The sequence below is a fragment of the Mytilus californianus genome, unplaced genomic scaffold (assembly GCF_021869535.1).
Source record: "Mytilus californianus isolate M0D057914Y unplaced genomic scaffold, xbMytCali1.0.p SCAF_5, whole genome shotgun sequence".
NCBI lineage: Eukaryota > Metazoa > Mollusca > Bivalvia > Mytilida > Mytilidae > Mytilus > Mytilus californianus.
In genome coordinates, this window is record NW_026262701.1 from 91,933,923 (window position 1) to 91,951,521 (window position 17,599).

Genomic DNA, 17,599 nt, shown 5'->3' on the forward strand with positions numbered 1-17,599 from the left:
TTGGAATTAATATAGGAAGAAGTGGTCTTATCCATTTTGTTTTTAGATATATGACATTCAATTATTGTGGTTAAATCATTTCTTTTCTTTTCCGTATTTTATTCCATTTATTTTTTTGCTTCCGTACTATTAGATGAATAATTAATTCAACATATATATCTCATAAACTACAGCCTTGAAAGGATACAGTGTTGAAGTTTATACAATTAACATTTAAATCAACACATTTCTATCATGCACATCCTGTTTCCTTACTCTAATTGAGATTATTTATATCATATTTTAGCGTTATATTTCTGAAAAACAGTACTATTAAAATAAAGAACATGTCTTTTCATTTACAACGAATAATTAATTTTGTGAAATAGATATACTGATATTTATGTACCCAGATAAAAGTACTGTAGCATTTATCAGTGGTACTAAGTGCAATAAAGTCATATTCTAATAATGATATTTCGACGATGAAATTCAAAATAACAGCATTTTCTTAAATGATGTCTTTCTCTATAGATAATGTTTTATTCATCAATTTTTTTGGAAAAAATTATAGGTTCTGGCGCTTCAGTTTTGGGGAAACAAGCATTTACTATCAAAAGTTATTATTGATATGCATTTGAGTGTGAAATGTTTGGGAAGAACATAATTTCATAATAAGAAAAATGTATCTATATGACATGGAAATGGATTGAAAATAAGGTAAACTCTATGTGGAAATTGTGTTATAATATTATAGTCTTATTAGTCATAAATACCCAGTCCAAAGGACTCCTTGCGCGTAGCAAACGACAAACTAGGATTTTACTTTGATAGGATTGGTATAGTCTGACTAGTCTACGCTTCAATACACAATTTTATTTAGGGGCCAGTTGAGGACCACCTTCGGGTGCGGGATTTTCTCTCTGCGTTGAAGACCCATTGGTGGCCTTCGGCTGTTATATGCTCGTTGGTCGGGTTGTTGTCTCTTTGGCATATTCCCCATTTCCATTCTCTATTTTACTGATATGTAAAAAGGTTTTCGTGAAGTTTTATTGTCACCCCTTTATTTTCATTATTATTGTTATTGTTCTGTAAACACAATGAGGATAGTTTTCTGTTTTTGATGTTGTTATCACAATATTTAGAAAAATGTGTTTATTTCTTTGTGAAAAAATGAAGAAAAACACAACAAAATATAGACCGTGGCAAACAACAATTCACAAAACACTCTCCTAAAACTAAAGAATTGAATAACACAAAACGCCAATAAATTCCAAAGGTGAATAAAGTTGGAAAGGAATGGTAAATGTCTTCCTAATGTCAGTTCATAAAGGTTTTGCCAGAATCATAGACTATAAGTGTAGTGTACACATTTTAAACTGTCTCTTCCTTGTGGTACGTTGGTGGTACATTTTAAAGAAATAAATGTTGACCATTTTTTCAGTCTGTATTCATGTTTAGAATGGGGAATATCGTTGTAAAGGTTTGGGGAAATCAAATGTCTTAATACTTTTTTTAAGAAGAGAGTGGCTTTTAATCAAACAGACGGATTTTTTTCAATTATATCGGCCCGGCTAGAAAAAGGAGTTTCTCCGTAACTTTAAAGCCTAAAAGAATATACATAAGTACTTGGAATGAGGTTTCGTTAAGCATTTGGCAAATTACTTTAAAACCGTTGTTTGTAAGGGCACTTGTTTGATGTGGGTACATGTATTATCTCTGCATTTTTCATTCCGTTATGGACAATTATTTTCTGAGTTATCTTCCCTAATATAGCAAAGCTTAACAAATTTAAATTATTAAATGAAAACATTTTCTTTTTGTGCACAAGTTATTTATCTTATGCATATCTATCCAAAAGATATCACCTGTATATTGATTAAAAAGGGTAGCACCAAACAGAATTATATTCTAAGCTTCTACTATACTGCGAACGGAGAAAAGTAGTTTAATAGAACGATTGAAAAATTAGCAGCAGATCTTGAAAAATCATCAGTCTTAAATTTAAAACGACAAAGTCGACAATGAAAAAAATCGGAATTGCACATAGTTCATAAACAGTGCGTCGAGTGGGTTAGCACAGTTACCTTGTTATATATTTATGAAACGTTATGAGATCTACTTGTATTCCAAAATCAATTAAAACATTAACACGGAACACATTTAAATATTTAGAGTATTCTATTTTAAAAAGATATAGGAAGATGTGGTATGAGTGCCAATGAGACAACTTTCCATCCAAGTCAAAATTTATAAAAGTAAACCATTATAGGTCAAGGTACGGCCTTCAACACGGAGCATTGGCTCACACCGAACAGCAAGCTATAAAGGTCCCCAAAAAATTACTAGTGTAAAACCATTCAAACGGGAAAACCAACGGTCTAATCTATATAAAAACGAGAAACGAGAAACACGTATGAACTACATAAACAGACGACAACTACTGTACATAAAAGTACATTTACTAAAGGTTTCGTGACGTCAACTATAACTATCTGGTGTGTTTTTTTTAAATAAATTTCCATCTGTATGCTCATCCTCCAATATAAAAGACAATGGAATATCATTAATCAGGAAAAGATTCTCACAGAGACTTACGTAATGATCATGCATAAAAGGAGATGTGGGGTACACGTCAATGAGACAACAACAGTTACACAAGGACAAAAATAACCAAAAGACATCAGAAGTGTAGTCTTCATTTATAGACATGTGTCTATACCATGGGTCAAGCTCTATATGGTTTCGAGTCTATAAAAGTTGTGATTAAATAAAATAAATACGATAAAAGATCTATCCACACCAAATTATCCAAATAACAAAAAAGAACATCAAGATAACACATAAGATAACCATTGACGAGGTTCCTGAGTTTGGATAGGCACATGAATAGAGTCAGTTGTTTTCATGGTGACACAAGGAGCTAGAGTGGGATGATCTATAATATAACAACAAGTCATTTTATCCATGATATTTTATTACCAATAATACATTGTTTATTTTTGTCGATCATTACCTAAATAAAATCAAATTTAACAATCGTCTTGTCCCATAAATTCGGAGAAGCGGTCGGTTAGTGTCAGGCTGAAGTTTTATTTTAATTTCTATCGTAACTCGTTATATTTCCACCTGTATGCTCATCCTCCTATATAACAGCCAATGGAATGTCATTAAACAAAAATATGAAAAGATTCTTACAGAGACAAAAACAGTTACACAAAGACAAAAATAACCAAAAAACATCAGAATATTTATCGCATGACCATGGTTTAAACATGTTATTCTATCGCATGACCCATGATGATGGTATAGACATGTTATTTGGATAATTAGGTGTGGATAGGAGACCTTTTATTGTTTTTGTTTTATTTAATCACAACTTTTATAGACTCGATACACTGTTGTTGTCGTCTGTTATTTGGACAATTTGTAAAAAATCAGTTGGATAGAGATTGCCCTAAATCTACTACCAAAAGGAAAGAGAAAAAAACACACATTACTCATCAAAGAGTACTCACAGTTACTGTAAAGCTAATTTCAACTGATGAATATATCACGTTTTCCTGGACTAAAACACGAATCCGTACACCTCCATATGCGGTTTCACTTTTAACATTTCTGCAAGTGTCATTTTTTTCTTAAATATCTTAACAAAGCGTTATATGTTCAATTTTTCTGTTATCAATTTAATACTTTGACCTATGGATCATTTCGGATTTTTAATATTGTATTAATAAATAAATGTAATTAGAGTATTCCATAGTTTACACAGTTTTCGTTCTTCGGCTAAAGAACAAAGACACATTTAAAAAAGTGTGTAACTTTAGATTTTATGCAATATGTACAACCCATATAATATTACTCTGTCCAAAATTATTCGATACTTGATTAAAATTTACAAATGGTGTCTAAAGATTAAATAAGTCAGATAGGTTACATTCTAGTATTTAAATTATTCGAAATATGTGTAACATGTACACTGTAGACTTATATTTCTCTCAATATGCAAGACATAAGGTTTTAAAAACTGGACATGATTATTCATTATATGAACCTTTTATAGCTGAAATATGAAGTACGGAATTTGCTCATTATTGAAGGTCTTAAGGTGACCTATATAATTGCTTACATTCAAGTCATTTGATCTCTGCCCGATAGTTGTCTCATTGGCAATCATACCGCACCTCCTTTTTATACAAAGTCGAAGTTAGATTACCCTAACAATTCGTTTCTTCTTACGTAATTTGCAATTCCTGCCTAACGTTGTTCTTTTCATTCTTTTCCTATTCAATTTTTTTCGTTTTTGTTTTGCTTTGTTTTGTTTTGCTGTTTTATTTGTTTTTTGTTTTTTGTTTTTATTTTTGAGGGAGGGGATGGTTGCTTTCTTTTTCTTTTTTGCATTTTACCTTGACATCGGTAAACTTGCATGTATCACCTCTCTAAAAACCCTTCTCAAAATTAAAACTTGTATGAAAAATACCTTTTTTTGAATACAATGAAATTAACTCAGTTAATATCTAATAATAAACATTTAATGAAAAAATATGTAAAATTGTCAGAGAAATTAATAAGTACCATTTTGTGATGTCGGGGCCTTTTTAGCTAACTATATACAAGATACTGGTTTTGCTCATTGTTATATGCCGTACAGTTGCTCCTAGGTTCTTTTACGTTTTACGTCATTTGGACTTTGGTGAATAGTTGAAGCATACCACATCTTCTTACTTTTATATAAAAATGTCGGTGATCATGGATATAATAGTTATCTCATTTAGGAATGAAACCTAAAAGTATTTACTATTTCTTGACAGATTTTTTTTAAAGAAGCACCACAAATGCTACCAAATGTTACTGATGATGGCGATAAATGAAAATAAACTGAATTCACGCAATCCTATACCAGCATGTAATTCTTCCGGACCTGAATCCTTATATAATGAATAGTTAAGTGTCCCAGTATTTGGCTCCTGCTGTTTTCATTAGTTAAAAATACAATATTAGAAATACTGACATTAGAAGTACAACATTTGAAAAAACAACATTAGTAAACCATGTTCGCACAACACTTGTTTCTGGAATAATCTCGAAACCAAATGTTTTTATAGTCAAAAAGTGAAAAATATAAAACGTGTACAAGCTTGTACACCAAAAGGACATAAACAAAACAGCGAAAATTGACTTTAACTTATTTATTTAAGAAAATTGGACGGTTAGAAAATTGGGAAACTATTGTCTCCTGGTTGCCTGAAAAAGAGGCGGAAGATACCAAAGTCAGAATAAAAACGCGCGAGTCAAAAACATGAAAAAAAAAACTAAAAACAAATATATTTTCAGGAATTTTTTTCTTGTTGAAAACAAAACAGATTTTACAGTAAAATAACAACGAATCTATTGAACCCATGATGTTTTTATAGGAGTCTTGAATACGGATAACAACCGGTTTAAGGTCAGTTTTAAAAGAATGACGTCACTGTAGGAGAGAGGCGTTAAAAGTTGGATCTGGGATGAGCAATGTGTTATGTAAATTTGCTTTCCAACATGAGAATGTTAAATGAAAAAAAAAACAATTATGATTGATCCAAGAAAGTAACAACAAAGCAGAAATAAAAAAATATCAAGAAACTGCATTTGATGGCTAAATATAAAAATATTATATATATATATATTTGTGTAATGTAAGCAAAAATGTAATACAAAAATACCGAACTCCAAGGTAAATTAGAAAAGGAAAAGTCAATAGAATATAACAAAACCAAACGCTCGACTAAATCAAACAGAGACCCAGCTAGGCATGACAGAAACGAGGCTAACAACTTTTGTCGTTCTATAAGTTCGAAAGTCATTTGATCTCAGACTGATGGTTCACATTGCCAATTCAAATCTAACTTCATTGTTAATTGTTAATGTTGTCTTTAAATAACTCGAAATGGTCAAAGAATGACAAAGTTCATTTTAAATACGGAAACCAACAGGTTTTTTTTTAGTTTATTGATTCCATGACGACGAAAGATTTGGGGATAACTTTGGAATTTTGAGAGTCAGTTTCTATTTGATAATCTATTCACAATTAGTCGAACAATATAAATCTCATTATATGAACATCCCTATACTTCCCACGATACGACCGTAAAACCCTGGCTAAAGTTGGGCGTACGTTTGACTGTGCCGGATGTATAAAAACCCAGCCACATCAGGTTGGACGTTAATTTATATGCCTCGTGTAGACTAAGTGCCACGTTCCCTGCATGTAAAAGAACCCTTGTGACAACTTTCCTAGGTGTCTGCAGGGGGCATGTTACAATGGATAATGTGTCACCTTCTACAAAATATAACTATTTTCCAGTAGAAGTTCAAATTCATAATTTTAAAAACGGACATATAGTTCAAAAGTTCTTCTTTTTCGTCGGTACTGTAGTAATCTTCTAATCAGAGGTAACTGAAATATGACTGATATGAGTATTTTTTGTTTCAAATTTTAATTTCGGTTACAATGTATATTTATATCAGTTTTAATCAAACAAGTGTTTTCATTTCGATCAACGGGTCGATTTAACTATGATGTCAGGAAGAAGTGTTTGAAATTTATTTGTCTACGGTCCTATAATTAGCAAAAATAAATAAATTCTAATTTTTAACTTTCTGGGTTTTTTTTTTCTTTTTTTTTATATTCTTTTTAAGAATAAGATGATATTTCGGAATTAAAACTTCACTAATACTGTTTGAGAAATTAAGATAGGTGTGTAGTTCTCTTTTTTCTTCGATCCTTTTTTTTAAGATAAATAGAATTTGCTTTTATATATAAAAAAAAATCAGAAATCCAATTTGGAACAAATCAAAGTTTTTAATTTCATCGTTCAAATGGTTATAAAAGTTAAAGAACTGTTTTTCAATTTTAGTTGAAAGCAATAACTACTCTGCTGGTGATATTTATACATCCAGTTAGTCTAATTAGGTCTACTGTATGCAATACAAGGGGTCAATAAATTTACAACCGCAACAGTCCAATGTTTCAAATCGACAATGATTTATCAATTTTGTATGTTCATTTTCATTGCCCATGTGTAACATTTTTTGTTTGCTCTGAGTGATACTGATGGAGGTCAATCTATAAACAGAGCATAACCACACGGGACATTAAAGAATAGCCAAAGTTTAGAAAGATGGGCGGTTGCAACTATACTTTTTTCCCCTTGGGAACTAAAAGTCAACCAGAAGTGAAATTGGACAATAAAACATACCTTTCATTATTCGGTCTGTTTACAATGACTTTCAGACAAACGTTTAGAGACCAAGTTGAAGCTGACAAAAAGGATAAATGCAGATACGGTGGTGCCTTTTATAGCTGGTTGTGCGGTACGGGTTTTGCTGATTGTTGAAGGTCTCACTGTGACCTATAGTTGCTATCGTCTATTCCATTTCGTAACGGGAGGAAATGCGTCTCATTGTCAACTATAGAACATCTTCTTTTATTTTTATAGTAAAATTCTTTATTTTTTCTTAATAAATAATTCATAAAACGTTCTGTTAATCGGTGTATTTTTTATTTTATTTGAATTGTTGGTTCCCTCGTTTTTGTTTAAATTCAGATACCATACAATTGGAATCAGATATTATCATAAGTTCTTCAAAAGATAAAAAAAAAAATACATATTTATACGTATACAAAAATGAAGTTCAAGCAGTGTTTGGCTGAATCCAAAACAAAAAGTATACACAGTGAAAAAGAAGAGATACGGCGCATTAATTCAAGATACAAAGTCACAACACGCACGTTATTATATAGTCCAGTTTGCCTCGTGGTCTAGACAGCTGGAACAGTACTAGTGCAAGGTGTGTTGCCGTTCGTTTCTCAAAATCTTGTTTTTGAATCCCGCCGAGGGGGATGATATTAATCTGATAAAAATATAGTTCTAAATTGTATACATAGTTGTTTATATCATTGTCCATTGGACTCTGGTGGATACATGTAGTTTTCTCTTTGGCAATTATATCTTCTTTTTTATCGTATACAAATAATGAACAGTTTAATGTAACGCGAAAACAATGCATAGTCTCTGTAAAAGCATTCAAACTTCAAACTACATTGTGGAATGATTAACAATTCTATCTATAATTTTTACAATTTTATAAAGAACTGTAAGGTTGTAAGGTTGTAAATTTTTATATTTTATAAAATCTATTTAGTAATTGAAATATTTTGTTTGACAGAAAGTGCAAGATCCGACAATTTTCCCAACTTTGCAATAATCAAATAATAATAAAAAACACAACAAAAAAACACAATCGAACATATTCACTTAATTTGACGCTAGTTTCCAGTTCTGCTAAATTATTTGGCTGTTACAGTTACTATTTATTTCGCTCGTCATTAACGTTATCCAAAATGGTTAATTTTTCATACAAACTTTTAATTTTTTTAGGGTTGAATTGTAAAGGAAAATATCGTATATCTAGTAATTTCTGCAGTCATATTTTATTTATCTTAGGAGCCTATTTTTTAATTTTTTGCTTATTATACTAAGTACTTTATTGTTAAATTTATTCTTTGGAAAAATTCAGTAAAGTTCTCAAACTGTTACGGTAGTAAAATATTCTTCGGTAATTTATCACATTTTTGCTAACATTATTTATTATAAATAGTATTAAGTAGGAAAACATTTGGCAGTCAGTTTATATTTTAGTCAACAGTATGTGTACATATATTTTTTATATGCAGCTTTCCATTCTTGGATACATAGAGAGTAAAATAATACATAAGTATAATTTTACACTTAACCCATGGAAAAATGGTTTGTGAAAATCCTTCCCTTGTCAGGAAGCTGCCGCTATGGTAACACATATGGGATTTTTTTTTTTTTTTTTTGGTGACTATGCGTTCGATTTCTTTGACCACAATAATATTTTGAATTAAATATACTAACAGTATTGGAAATACATTAACAGTCAAAGTATTGATACTCACTATAATTTACTGTGTAAACTATGGCAAAAAAACAAATTGTTGTTAGTAGAATTATTAGATTGCATTTCATCAATGAAAAAATAATAATGAACGTGTCTTTTGATAAATTTATTTATCTATTTATTTTTTCTCACGTTTGTTTATTAATTATTTCAAAATAAAAATTAAATATTTCAAATTGTTTATGTCGGGGCCCTTAATAGTTTTATACGATATGGATTTTGCTCATTGTTGAAGCGCGTTCGGGTATCTGACGTTGTTTACGTCTTTGATGGATAGCTGTCTCATTGGCAATCATTCCATTTTCCTTATTTTTATATTAATAGTTATAAGAAAAATCACTTATCATCATGTATTATGAGTAATTAAAAACTAAATAAAGAGCAAAATTTAAGGACTAAAAAATGATAATTGGAACAAAATCATAAAGCTGCATGCTGCTTGTTGCCCAATACAGCTAATCACTTAAGATGCAACCTTAATAATGTTTTCTAATTTTTTTTTCTTTAAATATATGATCAAAACATTTTTGTAACTGTGTTCCCCTAAAGACAAAAACTATTCTTTCAAAAAACATGAATTTATTACGCAAGATGATACATCTGTACCAACTTACAAGTTGAGATAAATCAAAAACAAGTGTCAAAAAAAAGAAAAGCTGTTATTTCTGAATAACTTGACGGAAGCAATAATTAGACATTATAAATTTGCGGGTGAACGCAACACTTGAATTTTAATTATTTCAAGAGGTCGCTAAGAGTTCTAATTTAAAAACAACATATCATATGATTAAAATTAAGATAGCATGTGAAATATATCCACCAAAAAGAGAGCAAAAACAATGATTGCAAGAAATACAATGTTTTTTTTTAAATTTATTATCGCTGATAGAAATTGTTGAAAAAAATAAGTAGATTAGAAAATATCAAAATTGAAAATCGAAAAGAAGGACAGCTAAAAGTATTTTTGTAAAAAAAAAGAAAAATATACAATGAATTAAAAAATGGGGCAAAGTATACGCAGAATAATACTGAATGACTTTGAATTGCTTAAGTCCATCAAGAAAAGTATGAAAACTCCTCTATTAATTATAAATAAATTAAATTTCTTAAAATGTTGCTTTTTTCTAATTTATTCACAATTCAATAATTTTTATGTAAAATGTCTATTTTCAGCTAGAAGGATGCACATGCATAATTTTATTGATATAGATTTATTAAAAGTTTGTTTAATCTATTCATGTCAGCTTCTTTTCAATTATTTACTATTTCACATGTCGATGTGGTCAGAAATCTAAATATAACGTGTTAATTTGCAATATTTCAAAAAATACATATACTAGCACTAAAATCAAACTTGCCAAAGTTTGTTGTGCGCATATACACAGCATATATATACATGTACCAACATGCAATACTTATTCTCTTATAAGACAATAAATAGCGATTGATAAAATAGTAATTGCGATTGGAAATGTGTTTTGCTAAAGTTAAGTACATACTGCTTACCTTAGCCAGAAGCAATGGATTATCATACGGTATAGTATAGTATAAAGATACATTAGTATTTAAATAGTGAGGTCACTACATTTGAATCTTTTTGTATCTGTTTAAACGTTGACTCACACTTTTTTCGGTATATTCCCAAATGATATCATATTTGGGGCTCTTTTCGGGTGAATACGCTTTCATTGTTAATTTTAATCATATAAGTTCTTCCTCCTTTGTAAATTACTAAAACATATGCATTAGGAAAATAATACTTCATTTTGCGGCTTGTTTTTTGGGGTAATATATTGTTTTCTGAGTGTAGATGAATGTACTAATGTTAAACGTGTATTTTTATGCTTATTCAAACTCTTTTTTCGTTCCATACTGCTCTGCAGTGCTGCTGATACTTGTTTTAACGATGATATTCTTTTAAAATATTTCTACGAATCTTTGGGGACCATTTTATGTACCTTTTCACTAGAAGAGGAATATTAAAAATGATAATACATGTGGGTAATTGGTGCCCCATTTAACCCTTTTAATCTGGATACTAGTTAAATGGTATCTTTTTGGTTTTGGGAGGTCTGAGAACAAGTATTAAATGCTAGTATGGTTAACTTATATAAATTGATAATGAATCACACAGTATAGTAATTTAAACCCAATATATTTCACACCTATACATTAGATGCACACTAATACAAAACCACAACATGCACGTGTCCACATTTAGAACCGACTCAATTGCGATAAAAATACATTATCACCTGACTAGTCAGATAATGCAGATTTGTCATATGATATTTTACTTTATATGGTATTGTGTTGAAAAACTTGTATATCTTGCATTTTTCAAAATAAATAATGATTTCCTTCTTAATTTCTCGCTTCCCGTTTCCCTTTGAACTTTTATATGAGAATATATTGAGATAAAACGTATATATGCAAAGTGCCTTTTATATTTTTAGTGGAATGCTAAATCCTTGTACATTTATTTACGTCATATAAGGAGGTTTTAAAACATAAAATAAATCTCTTTATCACCATTTTTAGTGCAAAAAGTTGCTGCAATGCAAATCAATATATTTAACCAAGCTGTTGCATTTACTTTCTCAAATTAAATTTTTCTTAAACCTTTGATTAATCTACATACAAGTAGTCGCAAATGAACAACTAATATTAATGATAATACACAAAATATACCATGCATTCGTGATGGAAATTCTTTTTTTTAGGTTTATTAAAGTATCGGTATGTTGTTAGTTTTCATGTTGACAACTTTCGTACTAGCCGAGTTCATTTCTCAAAAAGGGGCAATAAGGCCCTTATTTGGCCCAAATATAACTGCAAATTTAAAAGTTATCATACATATTCTTAAATTTGTCCAAACTAGAGTAAGGTACAAGGTTTTCAGAAAATAAAAACAAGTTTCACATTGAACGAGTAACCATGGCAACAAACCATGACAAAATTTGCATATTTTGTAAAATTTCTTGATTTTCCTTGTTTTTCATCAAATTTTAAGTAAATTTTAGATTGGAAAAGTATCTGCGCACCCAAGAAACAACTTTATATTTTGTGAGATTACGTCAGTAGTTATAACAAAGCTTCTCTTAAATTATTTTGTCTTTTCTTGGCTGCGCACGATGTTTCCACAATGGAAATAACGACCGAAAACTGCATAAATTCTGTATTTTTCATCGTTTTTGTGAAACGATACATATCATGACGTAATTGTGACGTCATCAGATAAAATTTTTTATGTTTTTCATTTATATTTCATGACCTTATGCATGTCCAAACATTATATGCCAATTTGAAATAGTTGTCAAACATTTTTTTTTCTTGGGCCAAAACCGGGCCTTAATGCCCCCACTCCTTTGATTGAGATGGTGACTTTTGCTTCCACGAGATTACAGATGCCATTAAAATTGATTAAGGAGTTTATTTGTTTATTCAAAGTTTATTCAAAGTTTGCACTACTGAAACAATGACACGAATTAATGAATCAATTTACACTTTACATGTGTAAAATAAGGGATAAAAGATACAAAGGGAACAATTAAAAAATATGAGTTGAAGAAAAACAGACAACTGTAGCCAAAAAAAGCAAACAACACTATGGACAAAAGAAAAACAGGCCACACTATGGCCAAAAGTAAAACAGACAAAACTACAACCAAAAGACAAACAGACAACACTGTGGCCAAAAGAAAAATAGACAGTGTTATGGCCAAAACATAAACAGACAACACTATGGCCAAAAATAAAACAGACAGCACTATGACCAAAGGTAAAACAGACAGCAGTATGACCAAAAGTAAAACAGACAGTACTATGGCCAAAAGTAAAACAGACAACACACCACTATGACCAAAAAACAAACAGACAACACTTTGGCCAAAAGATAAACAGACAGCACTATGAACAAAAGAAAAACAGACAATACTCTGACAAAAAGAAAAACAGACAAAACTATGACCAAAAGTAAAACAGACAGCACTATGACCAAAAGATAAACAGACAGCACTATGGTCAAAAGATAAACAGACAGCACTATGACCAAAAGAAAAACAGACAACACTATGGCCAAAAGATAAACAGAAAACACTATGGCCAAAAGACAAACAGACAAAACTATGACCAAAAGTTAAACAGAGAGCACTATGACCAAGAGACAAACAGACAGCACTATGACCAAAATATAAACAGACAGCGCTATGACCAAGAGATAAACAGACAACACTAAGGCCAAAAGATAAACGACAAACAGACACAAAAGTAAAACAGTCAACACTATGACCAAAAGACAAACAGACAGCACTATGAACAAAAGACAAACAGACAGCACTATGACCAAAAGACAAACAGACAGCACTATGGCCAAATGACAAACAGACAGCACTATGGCAAAAAGAAAAACAGACAACACTATCACTAAGAGACAAACAGACAGCACTATTGCCAAAAGACAAACAGACAGCTCTATGACCAAAAGTAAAACAGACAATACTATGGCCAAAAGTAAAACAGTCAACACTATGACCAAAAGACAAACAGACATTACTATGACCAAAAGACAAACAGACAATACTATGACCAAAATTCAAACTAACAACACTATGGCAAAAAGTAAAAAAGACAACACTATGACCAAAAGTTAAACAGACAGCACTAAAACCAAGAGACAAACAGACAGCACTATGACCAAAATATAAACAGACAGCGCTATGACCAAGAGATTAACAGACAACACTATGGCCAAAAGATAAACGACAAACAGACACAAAAGTAAAACAGTAAACACTTTGACCAAAAGACAAACAGACAGCACTATGAACAAAAGACAAACAGACAGCACTATGACCAAAAGACAAACAGACAGCATTATGGCCAAAAGATAAACAGACAGCACTATCACAAAGAGACAAACAGATAGCACTATTGCCAGAAGATAAACAGAAAGCTCTATGACCAAAAGTAAACAGACAATACCATGGCCAAAAGTAAAACAGTCAACACTATGACCAAAAGACAAACAGACAGCACTATGACCAAAAGACAAACAGACAATACTATGACCAAAAGTCAAACAGACAGGACTATGGCTAAAAGTAAAACAGACAACACTATGGCCAAAAGATAAACAGACAGCTCTATGACCAAAAGTAAAACAGACAATACTATGGCCAAAAGTAAAACAGTCAACACAATGACCAAAAGACAAACAGACAGCACTATGGCCAGAAGACAAACAGACAATACTATGACCAAAATTCAAACAGACAACACTATGGCTAAAAGTAAAAAAGACAACATTATGATCAAAAGTAAAACAGACAACACTATGACCAAAAGACAAACAGACAGCACTATGACCAAAAGATAAACAGACAACACTTTGACCAAACGATAAACAGACAACACTTTGGCCAATAGACAAACAGACAATACTATGACCAAAAGAAAAACAGACAATACTATGACCAAAAGACAAACAGACAGCACTATGACCAAAAGATAAACAGACAGCATTATGGCCAAAAGACAAACAGACAACACTATGACCAAAAGCCAAACAGAAACCACTTTGGCCAAAAGACAAACAAACAGCACTATAGCCAAAAGACAAACAGACAGCACTATGGTCAAAAGACAAACAGACAGCACTATGGTCAAAAGACAAACAGACAACTCTATGACCAAAAGTAAAACAGACAATACTATGGCCAAAAGTAAAACAGTCAACACTATGACCAAAAAACAAACAGACAACACTATGGCCAAAAGACAAACAGACAATACTATGACCAAAATTAAACAGACAGCACTATGGCTAAAAGTAAAACAGACAGCACTATGACAAAAAGATAAACAGACAGCTCTATTACTAAAAGTAAAACAGACAATACTATGGCCAAAAGTAAAACAGTCAACACTATGACCAAAAGACAAACAGACATTACTATGACCAAAACTCAAACAGACAACGCTTTGGCTAAAAGTAAAAAAGACAACACTATGACCAAAAGTTAAACAGACAACACTATGACCAAAAGACAAACAGACAGCACTATGACCAAAGATAAACAGACAACATTTGACCAAACGACAAACAGACAGCACTATTGCAAACGACAAACAGACAATAATATGACCAAAAAGACAAACAGACAGCACTATGACCAAAAGATAAACAGATAGCACTATGGCCAAAAGACAAACAGACAACAGTATGATCAAAAGACAAACAGACAACACAATAACCAAAAGACAAACAGACAACACTTTGACCAAAAGACAAACCGACAACACTATGGCCAAAAGACAAACAGACAGCACTATGACCAAAAGTAAAACAGACAATACTATGACCAAAAGATAAACAGACAGCACTATGACTAAAAGACAAACAGACAGCACTATGACCAAAAGATAAACAGACAACCCTTTGACCAAACGACAAACAGACAGCACTATGGCCAATAGACAAACAGACAGCACTATGACCAAAAGAAAAACAGACATTACTATGACCAAAACTCAAACAGACAACGCTTTGGCTAAAAGTAAAAAAGACAACACTATGACCAAAAGTTAAACAGACAACACTATGACCAAAAGACAAACAGACAGCACTATGACCAAAGATAAACAGACAACATTTGACCAAACGACAAACAGACAGCACTATTGCAAACGACAAACAGACAATAATATGACCAAAAAGACAAACAGACAGCACTATGACCAAAAGATAAACAGATAGCACTATGGCCAAAAGACAAACAGACAACACTATGATCAAAAGACAAACAGACAACACTATAACCAAAAGACAAACAGACAACACTTTGACCAAAAGACAAACCGACAACACTATGGCCAAAAGACAAACAGACAGCACTATGACCAAAAGTAAAACAGACAATACTATGACCAAAAGATAAACAGACAGCACTATGACTAAAAGACAAACAGACAGCACTATGACCAAAAGATAAACAGACAACCCTTTGACCAAACGACAAACAGACAGCACTATAGCCAAAAGACAAACAGACAATACTATGACCAAAAGAAAAACAGACAGAAATATGACCAAAATACAAACAGACAACACAATGACCAAAAGATAAACAGACAACACTATAACCAAAAGACAAACAGACAGCACTATAACCAAAAGACAAACAGACAACACTATGACCAAAAAAATAAACGATAAACAGACACAAAAACTCCACAAAAACCAAGGCAATAAACTTGAGAATGACTTACACAAACCCCAACAAAAACTGGGGGCGAAGAACCCATTTGCTCCTAGAAGGTTAAATGTTTCTGCTTGAACGATCGTTTTACGTTGCCAATAATCCTCTGTTCGCTGGTCACTGATTGTGTAAATTACATTCTTCACTATTTATTTTCGTGAGTATAAGAGGACAAATGACGAACAATACAAATATTGCATTATTTTGTCTTTCTCTTTCAAGCTCATATTTACAACGACATGGTGTAAGAATTTGGTTGTAACTTTCAAACACTAAATTTATATTTGCAAAAAACTATGTATATTAGGATTTTTCAGCTTAAGAATTCACAAACGCATAAACTTATTTTGTTATTTCGGTAGTAACTTTTGTAGATCACTTTTATATTTGCTTAACTATGTACATTCGCATTTTAAGCTTGAAAATAAAAAAAAACACACGTTTCATTATTTTGATATTGCAAACAGATCAAAGATTAAATTGAAACAAACATTGATTGCTCAACATTTAAAATAATATATTCTTTTTACTTTTTGAGTATACGATAAGATAAGATGCAAGAAGTCTTATTTTCAAAGTACTATTCGAAAAAATGATTTGATCCCCAGTTTGTGGATATTTTTATTGTACAGAAAAAATGATGTACACAGATTGAAGGATACTTTGGTTTACAACAAGGTGTGTTTTATATTTTAAAGAATAATAATGTCACAAATAATCAAGACGACAAAAGACCTGTCTGACCGCTTGATGTCTCCTTCCTAACTCGTTTTATCAGTTAATATGTCACCGTCTATGGTCTGTGAAACACTCCTTGGTGATTTTATTTTGACGGCAAAACTTTAATTGGGTTCTTATGCTAATAGTATACCATTAACATTGGAATCGTTTGCGACCAAAAGAGTCTACTTTATTTGAATTCTGAAACTCAAGACGTCCCGAGTGAATTAACTAAACTTGGCACATACATGTATATTGAACATAGGCACTTTTCATCATGTCAATACAATCTACGAAAGGTCAATTGGATTTGAAATAGTATTTACAAAAATGTCAGAAATCGGATATGTCGTTTTATTAGTTGTTGAATATCTCATAAGACATGATTTGTTCCTAAAATAAAACTCAATAATAGAAAATCGGGTTGAAAACAACCGCACAAGAACACAATAAAACCACACAATAGTTTACAAATACAGTAAAAGGATATTAATATGAATATATATAGCATATCATTTTACTTAGTATTTAGAAACCAGTTATAAATCGTCAATTTTGAAATAATGTAGTTATGTATCATTAGCATATTTTGTTGTGGCGAAAGCTTTGAATGAGATTCATCACCGACTTTGTACAATGAGTAACACGACGGGTTCCACTAGTGGAACAGGATCGCT

At 31.4% G+C, this 17,599-nt stretch overlaps 1 protein-coding gene across 2 annotated transcripts in view; it reads right to left on the reverse strand.

The window, feature by feature from the left end:
* LOC127703272 (ETS-related transcription factor Elf-1-like) overlaps window positions 1–17,599 on the reverse strand; it is a 34,807-nt gene that overhangs the window by 11,941 nt on the left and 5,267 nt on the right. Inside the window, exon 1 of one of the 2 annotated variants that reach the window (XM_052207790.1) lies at window positions 10,450–10,493. The exons of the other annotated variant lie outside the window; for it this stretch is intronic. The gene's annotated coding sequence lies outside the window, so the exon portion shown is untranslated. Of the gene's footprint in view, window positions 1–10,449; window positions 10,494–17,599 lie in introns of those variants that run through there. 2 annotated transcript variants of the gene reach the window in all.